The sequence below is a fragment of the Sceloporus occidentalis genome, unplaced genomic scaffold (assembly GCF_023333645.1).
Source record: "Sceloporus occidentalis isolate IW3139 unplaced genomic scaffold, rSceOcc1.0.p SCAF_171, whole genome shotgun sequence".
Taxonomy (NCBI): domain Eukaryota; kingdom Metazoa; phylum Chordata; class Lepidosauria; order Squamata; family Phrynosomatidae; genus Sceloporus; species Sceloporus occidentalis.
This window is the reverse complement of record NW_028317151.1, coordinates 705,001-718,352: the sequence shown is the minus strand read 5'-3', so window position 1 is coordinate 718,352 and position 13,352 is coordinate 705,001.

Below are 13,352 nucleotides of genomic sequence, written 5' to 3'. Positions count from 1 at the left end.
TGCAACCGAGTGACTTTTATTATAAACTTATTAAAAGGAGAAGCGTTGGCATGGGCATCACCACTGCTAGAACAGAACTCGCCTATTTTGGAAGATGCAGACGCCTTTATTACATCTTTTCGTGCTGTCTTTGACGCTCCTGGGAGGCGTGAATCTGCAGAATCCAATTTAATGGAAGTCCAACAGGGAAGAAGATCTGTGGCTCAATACGCCGTGGAATTCCGCACAGCATACGAGAAAGACAGCGGCCTTTCGCAGGGGTTTGAATGAACCCATTAAAGATGCTCTCACCTACCGTGACTTACCTCATGACCTAGAAAATGTGATCACCCTGTGTTTACGTTTAGAAGCCAGAGATCAGGAAAGAAAGTTCGAACGCGACCGAGAACGCGATAGAAGGCCACGTCAATTAAGGCCTTGGACGCGACATCCCACTCCTGCTCCTGCTGAACCTGCTGCCGCCGTGGCTGAACCTATGGAAATAGGCCCGGTGCTCCATCTATCTGCTGAGGAGAATCAACGCCGCAGAACTTTGGGACTATGCTTATATTGCGGTCAAAAAGGACACTTGATTTATGCTTGCCCTAGGAAACCGGGAAACGCCAGAACTTAGTGGAGGTTGGAGGTGCTTCACTAAGTGCTACTGTTGCTACACCTCCTCAGTCGCAGAGACTTTTGGTTCCCATCCAGCTGCAGTGGACAGGCCACCAAGTGGCCACCCAAGCTTTCATTGATTCGGGGGCGGCTGAAAATTTTATTGACAAATCATGGGCCTTGGAACACAGAATTCCTTTACAACCTAGGACCCAGAAAACCTCAATTGCAGCATTAGATGGTTCGCCTCTGGGAACTGGGATCGTGTCCTTTCAAACCGAGGTTATTGGTGCCGTTATCGGAATACTTCATTCGGAAGAAATACAATTTAATGTACTATCCAGTCCTCATATCCCTGTCATTCTAGGAATGTCATGGCTCCGACAACATAATCCCAGCATAGACTGGAGAGAGGGACAGATTCTGGCTTGGAGTAAAGAATGTTTAAAGAACTGTTGCAGCCCTCCTACCAAGTTGAGTTTAATGCTCGAAGTACCGGCTCAGGATCCTCGTCACCTGGTCCCTCCTCAATATTGGGAGTATTTGGAGGTGTTTTCTAAAAGAAAAGCGGAAACCTTACCTCCCCATCGGGCGTACGATTGTACAATAAAATTGTTACCCTGCACCAACCCACCTAAAGGGCACACATATCCATTGTCCCAACCAGAAAATCAAGCCTTGGCCCAGTATATCGAAGAAAGTTTAAAGAAAGGTTTCATCAGACCTTCTGCGTCTCCGGCAGGAGCAGGCTTCTTTTTCATTGCCAAAAAAGACGGTTCTTTGCGTCCATGCATTGATTATAGGGGTCTGAATAAAATAACCATCAAAAACAAATACCCGCTACCCCTCATAACTGAACTTTATGATCAACTGAAAGACGCTACTATCTTTACCAAGCTTGATCTACGGGGGGCCTATAACCTGATTAGAATACAAGAAGGGGATGAATGGAAGACGGCTTTCAATACGAGATATGGACATTATGAGTATCTTGTGATGCCGTTTGGGCTATGTAATGCCCCGGCAGTGTTCCAGAGTTTCGTGAATGATATTTTTCGCGATATGTTGTTATCCCATGTGATGGTCTATCTCGATGACATTCTGATTTACTCAAAAAATTTGAAAGAACATCGGCAACACGTCTGTCAAGTATTACAAAGGTTAAGGGAACATTCTTTATTTGCTAAAGTTGAGAAATGCGAGTTCCATTGTGACAAGGTGAAGTTTTTAGGATACATTCTATCTGCTGGACAATTAGAGATGGATCCTGACAAACTTACGGCCATCAAAGACTGGGAGGAGCCTTCGGATGTCAAGGGTATTCAGCGATTTGTAGGCTTTGCCAATTATCGTCGCTTCATTCGGAACTTCTCTCAGATTATCGCTCCAATCATTGCACTGACTAGAAAAGGGGCAAATCCTAAATCTTGGACCCCTGAAGCAAGTAAGGCCTTTGAAAGACTAAAATTGGCCTTTATTACAGCACCTATCTTAAAACGCCCCAATCCTGATTTACCTTTTATTTTGGAAGTGGACGCATCAGAAACTGGGGCTGGAGCTATTTTGTCTCAACGAGATCAGTTTTCTAACCGCCTTCATCCTTGTTCCTATTTTTCTAAAACTTTTTCGTCGGCCGAACAAAATTACGATCTAGGGAACCGGGAATTACTGGCCATTAAGTTGGCGTTGGAAGAATGGCGACATCTGCTTGAAGGGACTGTAACTCCCGTTACTATACTCACTGACCACAAAAATCTAGTGTATATAGAAAATGCCAAACGACTCAATCCTCGGCAAGCTCGATGGGCATTATTTTTTACGCGGTTTAATTTTTCTATTTCCTTTCGACCGGGTTCAAAGAATACTAAGGCCGATGTACTGTCTAGACAACATGAGGCGTCTAATGTTGAAACTTCTGTCGAACCGATTGTTCCACCTACAAAGATAATTGCCACCATACACAGTACCCTCATGTGGCACATTTCTAAATCTCAGACGCCTCGTCCCCGAGGGCAAATTCCACCTCCTTTATGTGCAACCACGCTTTCGTAAAGCTGTTCTGTCCTGGGGTCATGCTTCTCCGGTAGCTGGTCATCGGGGAACTCGGAATGTAAAATTTCTCCTGCAGAGGAACTTCTGGCCTACTATGAATCATGATATTTCTGACTTTGTACAAGCATGTACTGTATGCGGTCATAATAAGATACCGCATACTCGACCAGCGGGGTTATTATGTCCGTTACCTGTCCCAGACCGACCATGGCAGCACTTAGCCATGGACTTTGTTACGGACCTACCTCCTTCTCTGGGACATACAACTATTTTAGTAGTGGTAGATTTGTTTAGCAAACAAGCACATTTTATCGCTCTCACTAAGCTTCCGTCAGCCAGTACATTAGCTGACATCTTCATGAAGGAAATCATAAGACTTCACGGGGTTCCTCAAATAATTATTTCTGATAGAGGTTCACAGTTTATCTCGAAGTTCTGGAGAGCAATGTGTAGACTTATGGGGATTGAGTTACATTTTTCTTCTTCCCACCATCCACAATCCAATGGTCAAGCGGAGAGAACGAATCAAGTTCTTAAACAATACCTGAGAATGTATGTTTCAGAGGACCAGTCTGATTGGTCAACGCTTTTGTATCTTGCCGAATGGTCATACAACAGCTCATTTCACGAGTCACTACAGATGTCTCCGTTTAAAGCTCAACCCCGGGGACTATGTGTGGCTCTCCACAAAGTATCTTCATCTCCAACAACCTGCCAGAACCCTTGGGCCTAAATATATTGGCCCATATAAGATTAGGACACAGATTAACAGAGTAACCTATTCGCTTGTGCTTCCCAAGACGCTGCGCATTCATAATGCATTTCATGTTTCTTTATTAAAGCCAGTAATTAAAAATCAATACTCCTCTACGGTTCGTACTCCCGACCCTGTAATGGTTCAGGGCGAAGAAGAATACGAGGTACAGACCATCCTAGACTCTAAAAAGAAACAAGGGAGGCTCCAGTATTTTATTAGATGGAAGGGATACGGTCCTGAGGAGAGTTCTTGGGTTCTTGCTTCGGATGTCCATGCTCCAGCCAAGATTCGTTCTTTTCATAAAAAATTCCCTCAGAAGCCAGCCTCTGATCGCCAGGATGGCTCTTGTGGACAGGGGGGTACTGTTACCTCGCCGGCGGATCCGCGGTGTCCTCGTGCGGGGGAGCCAAGACGCAGCTCGCGCCGGCAGCTCCCGGCTCGTCTCGCTCGCGGGAAACGCGGCGAGGTCTGTCCTGCTGCGGGACGCGCGCCCCCGTGTGGATCGAGTGATCTAGACGGGACGCGCGCCGAGACATCATGAGAGTCTATCTCATGAATATTCATTAGGGGAATTAAAGGGACCTTTTATCTTTTTTCCTCCTCCCCCTTAATTAGGTGGGTAGGAGGATCTAGGGATGGAGGGATATTTAAACCCTCAGTTTAGAGCTATACCTTGCCTGTGATTGCCTACACTAGCGTTCCTGTACCTGATTTGACTTATTGTTGCCTGAACTCTGCTTGAACCTGACCACCCGTTGTTTGCTGCCTGCCTTTTCCTGAACTCAGTTTGTACCTGACTATCCGTTGTTTGCTGCCTGCCCTGACCTCTGCTCGTGACCCCGACTATCCGTGTTTGCTGCCAGTCCTGATCTCTGCTCGTGACCCCGACTATCCGATTGTCTGCTCCTATACCATCTGTTCTTGCATTACTCGTCATCACCCCTTGGGGCGCCTTTTCTTGTACTGCAGCGAGGATCTACAGCCTGAACCACCGTTAGTGACAACCTCAATGTCTGATCTAAAAAGGTCCAGTTGACCCGGCAAAGGCCTTTTCTGCATCCAAGGCCAGGAAGATCGAGGGAATTTCATGAGTTGTTACATATTCAACTAAATCAATAATCTTTCAGACGTTATCGCTGGATTGCCTTCCTTTTATAAAACCAGTCTGATCTCTATAGATTAGCTGTGAACATAATGGTTTTAAACGAGCTGCTAGTATTGAGGAATAGATTTTTGTATCCAAATTAATCAAGGAGATTGGTCTATAATCGGAAACTTTCGTACAGTCTTTCCCAGCCTTAGGTATAGGAAGAATAATAGCCTCCAGCATGCCATTAGGACAATACTTATTTACACTAATTTCATTAAACGTGCTGGTTAAATGCGGAACTACCAGATTAGACAGTTTTTTATAAAACAGTGCTGTGTATCCGTCAGGACCAGGTGCTTTACGTATTTTTAGTTTTTTAATCGCCTCTCTTACTTCGCTCTCCAAAAAAGGAGCATCCAATTGTTCCACCAATGTGTCAGATAATTTCGGCAATCTGGAGTCTTTCAAATATTGTCTCATCTGTACTTCATCTTGAGCTTGGTCTACAATATTGTATAGAGTTGTATAATACTTGCCAAAAGCATTCCCCATGTCATCTGGGCTAGAGATATGTTTGTTCCCTTCTATAAGTTTTAAGGATTCTATTTTTTAAATTTCTATTTTTTTAATTGATTAGTGAGCTGTTTCTCTGCACGATTCCCAACATAGTAAAATTTTTGCTTTAACTTAGTCAAATTATAATTTGCTTTACTTATTAAACAATCCTCAATTTCTTTTTTAATTTTAGTCATGTTCGTAATATCTTGTTCCTCTTGAGATTGGCCACATTTAAATTGCTCAGGGGTATATATAAATCAGACAATTTCTCTTTTCCTTTTTTCCTATTATATGCTTCTTTTTTAATTAAGTATCCTCTCAGGACACATTTGTAAGCACACCAAATATTACCTAAACTCACATTATGCGTCAAGTTCTCCAGAAAAAAACTGGGTAGTCATCAGAGAAAATAAAGCTTAATAAAGATTCATTTATCCTTCAGGGATGAGGATTTAAGTGATATTTCTTTTCTATTTACAAACAAACTGGATCATGATCTGACCAAGCTACATTACCTATACTTATATGTTTACAATCTGAAATCACGTTCGCAGTATTAAATCTATACGTGAAAAAGTCTTGTGTCGACCCGAAAAAAACGTATAATCTTTATCTGACGGTCTCAGCGTCCTCCAAATATCATAAAGTCTGTATTTACCAAGAGTAGCAAAAAAGGCTTTAGATAAAGTAACTTGATTCCTGTTAGAAGTTCCTTCTCGGGGACTGGTGCTATCCAGTTCTACATCTGGAGCACAACAATTAAAGTCCCCCATACACAAAAAGGTTTAAAAAATGATTCTGTTTGTAATTCGGTGCGTATATATATTCAAAATAGAAAAAATTCTCTTGTCTAGTTTACATACAATGAAGGCATATCTGGCATGGGGATCCTTCTGCTTATAAATCAACTCAGCTTTAATTTTATTAGAAATTAAAATAGCTACTCCTCGCTTTTTTTTACTGGGCAAAGATGCATATTCAAACACAGTATATCTTTTACTATTCAATCTATGGATGTCTGCGTTTTTCAAGTGCGTTTCTTGAATGCAGCATACGTCTATATCAGGGGTGTCCAAGTTTTTTCTGCAGTGGGCCACTTCATCAGAATTGTATATGCGCGCGGGCCGCACTCATTTTTCGCTGAGAGAAAATATGGCCTTTAATAAAATATGCAGATTAAAATAAAGTAAATGACAAAAAACCTTTACTTTTCCTCTCACTGATTTCTGGGATTTCTGGGCCTACAAATTCAGGATTCTGGATAAGTAAAAATAAAATAGTTCTATTTATTTTAGGGATGCACTAAAATGAAAATTCTGGACCAAAACCGAAAATTCAGGGTTCACTTAGCCGAAACGGAAAGTGACCCCCTCACACACTTAATAAAAGTAAGTTACACACCAAAATTGTACAAAAAAATTATATATTATGATTGTTAACAGCAATCTCAGGCATACCCAGATTCCAGTATGTACTGGTTGGATGGGCATTGTATTTTTTGTCCAATTTTAGTGTGTAACCACACTTTTATTAAAAGTAACACACCACAATTGGACAAAAAAAATCAACAATATGACTTGGCATGATAGGAGTGTGATTGCTAACAGCAAACACACTCTTTTTATACCCAGGCAACCAGTGAATGCTGGAACCCAGGCATGATAGGACTGTGATTGCTGTTAGCAGATTGCTGTTAGCTGTTAGCAATCACACTCCTATCATCCCAAGTCAGCCAGTATATGCTGGTACAGGGTGGCTGTAAGTGCAGACCCCTTACTGCTGGCAGCATCAATACACAAGGGGGCAACCAGCCAGGTTTCAGCATGTACTGGCTGACTTGGCATGATAGGAGTGTGATTGCTAACAGCAAACACACTCTTTTTATACCCAGGCAACCAATGAATGCTGGACTGGGACTGTGATTGCTGTTAGCTGTTAGCAATCACACTCCTATCATCCCAAGTCAGCGAATACATGCTGGTACATGGTGGCTGTAAGTGCAGACCCCATACTGCTGGCAGCATCAATACACAAGGGGGGCAGCTAGCCAGGTTTCAGCATGTACTGGCTGACTTGGCATGATAGGAGTGTGATTGCTAACAGCAATCACAGTCCCATCATGCCTAGGTTCCAGCACTTACACATCCATGCTATCACACACACACAAATTAATTCATTCACAGAATCATTCCCTCAATCAGACATACTCATTCACACAACCTCCCCCACCCCCTTACCTGCTCTACAGCTCTCGATGCCGCTCACAGACTTCAGCAGGGGGCGCGGCCTCCCTCGTTCTCCCCACAGAGGAAGCAGGACTGGAGCAGAGAATAGACCCTCCCACAAGTAAGCAGCAGGGCTCTTGTGATCCTGGCTGCCGATCTTATGCGGGCCGCACCTCGAGGTTCCGCGGGCCGCATTTGGCCTGCGGGCCGCATTTTGGACGCCCCTGGTCTATATGAAGGTTATTTATATAATTAAATAAGGAATATCTTTTATGAGGCAGATTTAAACCTTGGACGTTCAACAAAATAATCTTAAGTAGTTCTTCCATATTTCATATAGATTTTGTTAATAAAATATAACTGCTTGACTAGTAATGACCCTACTACTCCATACACACATTCCATGCACCCTACATGCTCACACATATAACAAAATTTACAAGAATTAATGGAAACCCGGATACTATTCAAACACCGGGTTTCCATTAATTCATTAAAGTTATTAGATTGAAATACTAAAATACTAGTAGACGTCTAAAGAATCGTTTTCCAGTCGTTACGTATATTTCTTCCTTTTTACTCCTTCTCCCCTTATTTCTATAACGGCACACTGGGATATGTTTCAGTCAAATCTTTTACCAACTACAGCCTATCATCAAATAAACGTATCTCCTTTAACCCAAATATAAGTAAGAATCTAACGTGTTTTTACGATCAAACAAATCTATACCAAATTGATCCTAAATAATTAGTGAAGATGAGTTCCCTTAAGTTTATTACTTATAAGAAGTGCCAATAGATGTGTTAAGGAATATCAATCAAATCTTTTATCAGCTACAACCAAACATCAAATAAACAGCTCCTTTAAAACCCAAATATAAGTAAGAATCTAATGTGTTTTTACGATTAATCATATCTATACCAAATTGATCCTGAGTAGTTAATGAAAGTATAATAAGAAGACGGGTTCCCTTAAGTGTATTACTTATAAAAAGTGCCAATAATTGTGATAAGGAATATCATAAGATATAATCAAAAGAATTAGGTTGTAACTATATATAATAACCACAGCTCGTGCAAGTGATAACAAGTACGTTCTCGAATACAGCGTACAATAAACACCATACTCCAAGTGTCGAATGGCACTTTACGTGCCCCCAGTAAAGAGGCATAAAATACCTTGTACCTAATTAAGAAGGTTTTAAACTAATTGTTGTTTAAATTATGACCTTAATATGTGTGTGCATTCCCTTCTAGTGGGCATCTACAAATCCATTAACCCGCCAATACTTGTTTATTAGTGACGGCAATTCATTTGTCAGCTATCAAAGATCAGCAGGTGAATACCCCTCCTATACTCCTTTGAGGCCCATATATTCGTGAAAAAGGAGTTATAACCATCAATCATATGCATACCAAATTAATCTTAAATGAATAATACTAGTAAAAAAACCACAAAAAAAACCCCTCCCACTCTTATCAAATTACGCATCCGTTAGATTATTGTTACAAAACATGTACTGCTTTTTCTTTAAGCCAACTCCTAGCTTCATCAACCGTTGATAACTTAATTGGTTGATGCTGAGCGGACATAATAATCAATTTTACTGGAATCCCCAAGAATATCTAATATTTTGCTCTCTCAATATCTTAGTCACTTCTTTAAATTCAACTCTCTTTTGTCTAGTATGTAAAGATAGATCTTGGAAAAGCATAAAATTTTGAAATTTATCTACTTTCGGAACATAATTACTTGCTGCCATTAATATTTTCTGTCACATAAAAATGTTGAAAGGGAAAAGAAAAAGTGTCGGTGCGCTAAGCTAGTCTCAGGCTCAAATAATACAAATGTATAATATAAGGCCTACCAAACAGTGTGAGCATGCTGCAAATACAGTGTGTTGGCTGTACAATGTATACAAAAAACAAAATACTGTCTGCGCTTCTCACCCTAATAAAGTTGGCAACAAATATATAAACATAATATAAATGAGAGGTTTTGGTTATATGAATTGGCCAAAGCATAATTAAGCTCACCCGCCACGTCAAGGCACACTCTCAATAGGGTGAGATCCTACTCTCACCTCCTACATAGTGGGCACATAAAAATGTTGAAAAGCGAATAATTATGTCTCTGGGTTTCCCTTCAGCGATATTCTTTGGTTTTAGTGTTCTATGTACACGTTCAATTATATCATCTCTTTCAACGTCACGGATGCCCATGTCTGAGAACAGTTCTTTCAGATAAGTTCTGATAGAGTCCTGCCTAATATCCTCTGAAATGCCACGTATCCTTAAGTTCTTCCTGTGCGTGCGATCCTCGGCATCATTCAGTTTTTGTTCCAAATTCCTTATGATATTCTTTTTATGATTAAGGTCATCTTTAATTGATTTTAACTCTAATTCAAGATGTTCATTCTTTTGCATGATTAAATTCAGACATTCTTGCGTTTTTTTGAATTCACTTTTTACTCCATGTTCAATTTCAACAGTTCATCTTTAAATGAGTTCAGCTGAGATTCCATACATAGTTGAAGGTATTCTTTGGTGATCATTTGAGTGGGTTGTGCCGCAGGGCTTAGGGAATGTCTTCCAGTTTCATCTATAGTGGAATCAGATAGACACACGGATTCCTCAATTTTCCTATGTCCCTGGTGAAAATAATGTAGGGATCTTTTTTTCTTTTTTTTGGTCTAGGTCTCTTTTTTCTCTTTTTTTTCGATTTTGGATCCTCTCTTTTTGAAGCCATCGTGTCCTCTATTCTTCCAAAAAAATGTAAATGTCAAAATAAACAAACAAACAAAAATTTATATATTTTTTTTTTCCCTCCTTTTTCTTTCCTTTTCCTTCCTCCTCTTCCTTCTCCTTTCTTCTTTTTTATAACCACAATTCAGAAATTAAGTGATAATCAAAAAATATATAATTCATTAGTGAAATAAAAATCAGAATATATAATTCATTAATGAGATAAAGAAGAATAAATAGATTTTGAGGTATAAGAAAAAGGGGTCCAAATAAGCCTAGTCAAAGATAAATTAGTTGATCCCAAAATTAGTTATTTATGTATAGACCAAGATCCACTTTCTTGATTATTAATATTAAATTCACAGGGATGAATCAGTATTCCAACTCCTACGCAGCTTAATTAAATTAGAATGTCCGTTTCCAGCATGATTGTAGTGATTCAATGAATTAAATTGAATATAAGCATGATTTTTGTATAGTTGGTAAATGCAATCAGTGTCACATGATTAAAAATGAACTGAATCAATAGGAATGTCTCTTAGATCCATCAAAATCTGAATTCATATATAATTATTGTAGATTGATAGCATGATTGGTAATATTAAATTCACAAGGACGAATCAGTTTTCCAACTCCTACGCAGCTTGATTAAATTAGAATGTCCATTTCCAGCATGATTGTAGTGATTCAGTGAGTTAATTAAATATAAGCATGATTTTTGTATAATTAGGAGGTGTAATCAGTGTCACATGATTAGAAGTAAACTGAATCAATAGAAATGTCACTTAGATCCGTCAAAATGTGAATTCATATATGAATATTATAAATTAATAGCATGATTCCTAAGAGCCAAAATCAATCAAATTCGATAGATTAATTAATTCAATAGACTCATAATATCCTCCTTCTAGATCGTCAACATGATTCTTAATTTGATTGAAGTATGCAATCGGTATTCACATGATTAGAATGAGCAAAATAATCAATAGAAATATCCCTTAAATATCATGATTCCAAGTGGCCAAAATCAAGCAGATTAGAATGTCCTCTACCATCATGATTATAGTGTAAACAGATTCCAGAATTGATTCCAATATTGATTCGTAGACATGATTAAAGAGAGAATAAATAAATAAAAAATACTTTTTGACGATCCCAATAGCTCTGGAGGTCCCACTCAGACGCCTGCCTCAACAGCCACGAGATCAAAAATCTGTTGCACGTTTCCCCGCCAGTAGGCAGTCAGATAATAGATTTTCTCAGGTCTCACTCCTGTTTCAGGCATAGCGGCAACTTAGCCAGATCCTCCGAACGGAACATCAATCGGAGGCAGCCACACCTCAGGATACTCTCCCGGGGTTGCTGCGTCCGAAGACCTTTCGAAGAAGCCGGTGGATAGAACTTTTAGACCTCGGCCGACCAGAGAAAACCGCACGTTGAAAGTTCCCAGCAAAGTCGCGGGGCATACCGGAGAGACAGATCGCAGGACGCCATCACCTGAAATTCATCCCGCGCGCTCCAACGCTCCACCCCATGAGCGTCTCACGTCATCACGCCCCACCAGCTTTATTATTATCTTAATGTAAATTATACGTTTTTATTTTAAACGAAAAATTTACATATTGTTTTTTTTATCCGATTAATCGAAAAAAATAATCGGCCAACTAATCGATTATGAAAATAATCGTTAGTTGCAGCCCTACATGAATCTGGTAGCTTTTTCTTTATCTCACACAAATTAAGCTTTGCCTCTACACACGACAACAGGGATGTTACTATGCCGCAATCAGAAAACATCCACGCTACTCAGGGGCTATTTGTAAGTTCTATTTTTCCCTTCTTCTGTTTATTTAGTTCCACGTAGAAAATGTGTCAGTCTGGACTGGCTCCCCTGTTAGACTTTTACCTGAAATCCATCTCACCACCTGGAACTTTTTGATGGAAATTGCCTTTTCACCAACTATAGGGTTGTGTGTTCCCAGGTGCCCACCTGCCCACCTCAGACTGTGTTTTCTCACAAAGTACTGTTTTTACTTCTATACCACCTCTTTATACAGCAATACCCCTCACAGAGTGGCATAACTGTAAATGTGTTTACCTTATATTTTAATATTTCATGTTTCTGTTTATTCATGTTGTTTATAACCCTCACATCAACCGATATGGCCCACTCACCATAACATTTACTCTCTAAATGCTAATGACCTTAATAACCCTGAAAAAGGGCTAAAATGTCTGTCCAGATATATCCAGAGCTGCTTTTCATTCTCAGTCCAGCCTTGCTGCCAGGACCGTCTTTAACACAGGGCAAAAGGGGCAGCTGCCCCTTGAGGAGCCAAGGAGTTAAGATTCTGTCTGTTCTGCCTATTTTATTAATTTCCATAAAAAGGCCCACCAAAATCCTCAGAATCAGGCCCATGATGCTCCTTATAAATAAAGTTCAACCCTTTTACCTATCCTTGTTTTTTATTCAAAATAGGGCAGAAAAAAGGGTTAATTGTATATGTCTTATTATTTATACTTTAATTCTATTGTTTTTGAGGTAATCTAAGACATCTGGATATGAAATCTTGGTGATGGCAGTGAATTATAGTACTGGGTGTAGTGCAGTAGGTATTTCATAGGCTAATTTGGTGGTTGCTGGGAATAGTCAAAAAATGGTATCTGAAGCCCAGGAATCTGGCTCATAGCCCTCACATGTGACAGATACCATTTAACCCCTTAAGGACCAGGCTGTTTTTTACTTTTTGTACCCTTTGGGACCAAGGCTGTTTTAACACTTTTGCTGTGCTCGTGTTTAGATGTAATTTTCTCCTCACTCATTTAGTGTACCCACACAAGTTATATGTTGTTTTTTTTCCAGGGCAAGAAGGGCTTCAGATACCATTTTTTGATCATATTATCTAATTTCCTATATAAAAATGATGAAAAATTTAAAAAAAACTAAACTTTCTCACTTTAAAAAAAAAATCTTTTACTCATCCAAAAAAAAGATGCTAATGCTTTTTTCAGGAAGTTATTGGGCAATAATTACAAGTAGCGTTTCGCTATTTCAAAACAATTCTTTTTCCAAAGCTGGTCATTCTGCCCCATGTGCTATTTCGAGTATCTTTGAAGCTGGCCAATGCAGTTTACCTCCTCAAACCATATATTTTATATTGGGTCTATATGAATTATTGATATCTAAATTAGTATCATGGTACAGATGATTATAGAGATGGAGGGTTAAGTTAGTTTCTGTATCTAAGGTGTTCTTTTTTTTATTTTTTTTTCTCTTCTCTCTTCTTCCTATTTCTTTCTCTTTATGGGGATCCTGAACGGATGGACGCTA